Raw genomic sequence first — 5,229 nt, 5'->3', positions numbered from 1 at the left:
GCAGTTCCCCATCCCTACTGCCAGATGGCGCCTGGGAGCAGGGCCGCCGTTTCCAAAGGCTTTTCTTTCCACCCTTTGGGCGCTAGGTAGTTCGTGATCTTCCTCGCTGTCAGTGCTCAGGCTGGCATTTAAAATCCGGTGCTGAACACAGACTTTGTGCTTTTGATCCATCTGCTCCATAAAGAGCTGTGAAACTCAGAAATACCTACTTCTAGCCAGACACCCATTGCTCCAATAGGATTTGTCAGTTGATAAGCCTTTGTGATGTAACCAGGCAATGGGGACACTCAGAAGAAGTCAAACATTTCATTAGGAATCCGATTTTTTTTTTCTTTGCATGCTTATCTCTGTTATAAGTTAGAGATTCTGGAAAGAGTGCAGAGACTCGAAGTTCAGGCCTCGTAGATTTGAATCTCAATATGCTGAGCAACTTTGAGCAAATGATTTGATCTTTCTGAATCCTACTTTCTTGTGCTCGCTTCGGCAGCACATATACTAAAATTGGAACGATACAGAGAAGATTAGCATGGCCCCTGCGCAAGGATGACACGCAAATTCGTGAATCCTACTTTCTTTACCTGTTAATAGTTGTGATAAGAGTAGCTGCGTCTTAGGGTTGTCATGAGAATAAATGAGATAATATGTGTAGGACACGGCGTGAAATCAGGTACAGAGCTAGTGCTCACTAAGTATAAGCAATTATATGTCAAGAGCATGAGCTTTGAAGTCAGTTAGATAAGGATTTGACTCCTGGCTCTTTGATTCAAAAGTTGCATGGTCTTGAATAAGTTATGCAAACTCTGAGCTCCTTGAGAGTTGCCTGAAAGTTGCAAGATTATTACGGGGCGCCTGGATGGCTCAGTCCTTAAGCGTCTGCCTTTGGCTCAGGTCATGATCCCAGGGTCCTGGAATCGAGCCCCACATCGGGCTCCCTGCTCTGCGGAAAGCTTGCTTCTCCCTCTCCCACTCCCCCTGCTTGTGTTCCCTCTCTCGCTGTGTCTCTCTCTGTCAAATAAATAAAATCTTAAAAAAAAAAAGTTGCAAGATTATTATGAAAATTACAGAGCTATATAGACAACGCCTTTTACTTTTTTTTGTAAAGATTTTATTTATTTATTTGAGAGAGAGAGAATGAGAGCTAGAGAGCACGAGAGGGAAGAGGGTCAGAGGGAGAAGCAGGCTCCCCGCCGAGCAGGGAGCCCGATGCGGGACTCGATCCCGGGACTCCAGGATCATGGCCTGAGCCGAAGGCAGTCGCTTAACCGACTGAGCCACCCAGGCGCCCACACCTTTTACTTTTTATTTGCATCATGACCCATTTCAGACAGGATTTGAGTTTCCCCACACAAAGCAAAAAGTAATCCAATGACTTTTTTTAAGCAGAAAATAAAATGAGGGTGAAGAAAAAGCAAGGATAGGAAACATGAGGGAAAACAAGAGATAAGGTCAGCCACCCCGATCACATCGTAGGAGCATCCATGTATCCTCGCTAGTGATGAATGGGTCACAAATGTGGCTCTGGGCTTCTTAGCATCCAAGGCAGTAAAGAAAGGAAATATGGTTAGTTAAATGATTCAGAGTGCCAAGATAAATGCAGAGGAGTTCTGAAGAAGAATCTCAGCTATTCCTAGTTCTGAGACTGAAGAGGCTGTAAGTAGCACATGGTGGATACACAATAGATATATAAATGTTAGCTGTCCTTATCCTCAAGCACAGAGGAAAAAGTGAGTCTCGGGATAAAAGCAACATGGAAGAGGTAACTTCTGAGCTGAATAGGACTGAATACAAATTTGCCAGGTGTGGGAGGGGAGTGGGCAGGGAGGGCTGGAGAAGGGAGGGAGTCCCCCGTAAGGGGAGAGTGTGACAGTGGCAGGATCACCCCCACCCATCACTGTAGCTCGAAAGGCAGGGACTCACATGAGGGCACATCGGGTGGAGGGGAAGCTCCCATCAGACTGACAGGCACAGGGACTTGTGGTTTGAAAAGCCGGGAAGGAGAGAGGAGGCTTGGTAGCTCAAGCACAGCTGTTTTGGCTTAGAGTCTCTCCCAACTGGACATCTGGTGTTTAATGACAGTCCTCAGAGGGAAGTGAGTTCTCTTTTTTTGAGTGTGTTTTGTTTGGTTCTGTTTTCCTGTGGACCCAGCCTTATGGCTCTTGAAGGAAGAAAACAGCCAGGATGGTTACAGGGAATGTGACTTCTTTTGCCCGGTCTTCTCAGCCACTACGAGCAGGGCTGGAGGCTTCTGTGACTTTGAGTCAGAAAGGGTTTTGGGGCTGTAAAGACCCACAGATTTGTACGGAAATTGTATTCCCATTCCTCCTCTTCTCCCACCACACTGTCAGCTCCTTCTTCCTTCTTCATGTCTTCCAACACATTCTCTGACTCTGTCTCTCTGTCTCTCACTAAGCGGGAGGGGGTGGGATAAACCTGCAGAAATCTGTGTTTCCTTCTGTGTTAGCCACCCAGAGGAGCCTCCAAAGCCCTGCATCCCCTTGGGACTTTGTCCCAAATAAATCTATATGCAAAGACAGAGCTTCGCTGCTTCGAGGTGTTTGTACCCAGGAGGTTGAAAATGAGCTAATTAGTGCTTACAATTAAGTTTGGATCCCTGAACACACAGCTGGTATTACTGCCCTGTTCTTGGTGACAACTGAGTTGTCACTAACTTTCAGGACTTAAATACCCTTTAGACTCTTCCTGGCCCGCCCAGAGGAGGCATAGCGTGATCCCTGCAGCCCAGCTTTGTATCTCTGCAATCATCTGTTTTCTAAGAATTCTCCCCAGGGCCAGTTCTTGGTATGCTTCTGATTATTATCTTTCCCCCTCTGTGTGACGACTGTGACAGAGTCTCCATGTTAGCTGGCTCTGCCCAGCCACGGCGGAAGGGACACAGACTGGGAAAGTCAGACATCCGGGTTCCAGGTATGGATTTTTCTGGGGTCCATGGCTGCCATTATTTTCTCAAAAGGATCTGTGACTCACGAAGGCTAAGAATCCCTGGGCTTGTTGATTTATAAATTCTTAGAACCCAACGAAGAGCAATTCTTCGGCTCTGTGCTTCTGGGAAATGTCATATATTGGGTAACTCAGCAAGTGTCTGCTGACTGCGCACTGCATACCAGCTCCTTTGACATGGTGTAAGGGTGTGAAAGGAGATAAGACCGCTTCCAAGGGGACCCCTATCCCATGGGGAGACCCACCCACAAACAAAGAATCATGGTAAGATGTCTCAAAGGTAATGATGGAGAGGCACACAGGACTTGAGAAACACAGAGCATCCGGAAGTGACCGCACCTTTTCCTCCTTACCTCCAAAGAGCACGTGAACTGCTGAGAAGAGTTTGGGGGTTGGGGGAACTTCCCTTCAGGTTTCCAAAGTGGAGGGCATGCTCCCACCCAGTCCTTCTGCAGGCTCCAGGCTCCTGCTGACCCTCTCTCTCCCGACGGTCTCCACATAGATTCTCTGTCCTTGTGCTGCCAACAAGGTCACTGAGCTCAAGTAGAAATGGGCCTCCTCCTCCTTGAGTGTAACCCTTCCTATGCATGCCTCAGAAGCCCCATTCCCTGCAGGAACCCCAAGACCTTGCTAGCCCCTCTTTTTCTGCCCTCCCTGGCCTCTCTTGGCCCCTTTCATGTCCAGCACTCCAGGACACCAAACCCTGAGTACACTGACAAGGGTGCTATCCCACCAGCATGTTATTCTTGTTCCCGTGTAGACCTTAGCAGCTCCCAGCGACCTTATGGCTCTGTAGGAAGCACTATTAAATGTTAAATCCATTTAAAAAAGAGAAGCAGAGAGGCACCTGGGTGGCTCAGTCAGTTAAGCGTCTGCCTTTGGCTCAGGTCATGATCCCAGGGTCCTGGGATCAAGCCCCAAGTCTGGCTCCCTGCTCAACAGGGAGTCTGCTTCTCCCTCTGCACGCCGCCGACCCCCCCCCCCCCCCCGGCTCATGCTCTCTCTGTGTCTTTCTCTCTCAAATAAATAAAATCTAAAGGAAGAAAAGAAGGAAGGCAAGAAGGCAAGCAAGCAAGCAAGAATATTTATGTTGGCACCCAGTGGGTCAGAGGGACAGACGCTGCTCTAAGCCCGGTTCTAGTCCCAATTCCCTTACTCACCATCTGGATGCAAGCTTTTCCATAAAGTTGCTACCCATACTCCGGGCTACCATCACCTCTGCCCTCAACTATTCCACTTAACTCATATATAGGTCCAATAATTCACTCCCCATATGGCAGCCAGAGGGATCTTTTCAAATGTAAATCAGAACATACCACTCCCCTGCTGCAGCTTTCCAAATATTTTCACAGCTCTCAGAATAAAATCCAAACTCCTCGCCAGGTCCTGTAACACCTTCCATGATCTGGCATCTGCCTACCTCTCTAGCCCTGTCCAGGGCCCTTCTCACTCACTAAGCTCACTGATCTTCTGTCTGTCTCCACATCATAGTCAGTTCTGCCTCAGGACCTTTGCCTGTGCCATTTTTGTTAACTGAACTTCTCTTCCCCCCAGGAAAAGCCTAGGTATGGCATTTTCCCCCTTTGATTCAGATCTCAGCTGAAAAGTCACTTTTTTTGTGAGAGGTCCAGGACCTCACCTAAAGTTTCCCTACCCTGCCCCCAGCATGGCCTTTTCATTCTGCCTTTACTCTCTTCATGGTGTTTACTATAATCTGAAATTATCCTGTTTATTTGTTTATTGTTTGTTTCCCCTGACCCACTAAGGAGCCTTGTCTATCTATTTCACTGGGGTATTCCTAGCATCTAGAATATGGTATGGCCCATAATATTCAAATATTTGTTGAATAATTGAATGGGTAATGATGGTAAAGCCATTTAATATATTTGAGCCCCAAATCCCTGGCTACATATCTGATCTTCTATGATCTTTAGAAAACTCTCTTTGGTAGATATTATTATAGCCACTTTATAGTTGAGGAAATAGAAAGTCAGATGGGCTAAATCATTTGCCTAAAATCGTAACTGTGTCCTAAAAGTTTATCCCCTTTGAGATACCAATAAAAATTTAGGGAAGAAAAATTCTCCCTATTCTTCCAAACTTTAAGCTCCATTCCAAACTTTAAGCTCCACCAAAAAGTTATCCATCCATTGTGGAATGGAATGATATGGTACTATCTGGTCCACTCAAAAGCAAGGTCTGTGGCCGAGATAGCCCAGCGGGGTGACAGACTCCATTCTTACACATAATTCTTCTGTATTTGATTCATTC

At 46.8% G+C, this 5,229-nt stretch overlaps 1 non-coding gene across 1 annotated transcript; it reads left to right on the top strand.

Moving 5' to 3' along the window:
- Window positions 1-471: 471 nt before the first annotated feature.
- LOC114198903 (U6 spliceosomal RNA) lies at window positions 472-578 on the top strand. The gene has a single exon (XR_003607207.1). It is a non-coding gene; the product is annotated as a U6 spliceosomal RNA (small nuclear RNA).
- The last annotated feature ends 4,651 nt before the right edge of the window (window positions 579-5,229 follow it).

Source organism: Eumetopias jubatus, unplaced genomic scaffold (genome assembly GCF_037043125.1).
Source record: "Eumetopias jubatus isolate StellerSeaLion01/CBP00866 unplaced genomic scaffold, mEumJub1_p1.0 scaffold_10, whole genome shotgun sequence".
Taxonomy (NCBI): Eukaryota; Metazoa; Chordata; class Mammalia; order Carnivora; family Otariidae; genus Eumetopias; species Eumetopias jubatus.
Note: the sequence above shows the minus strand (reverse complement) of the source record. Positions and strands in the feature narration are given on the sequence as shown.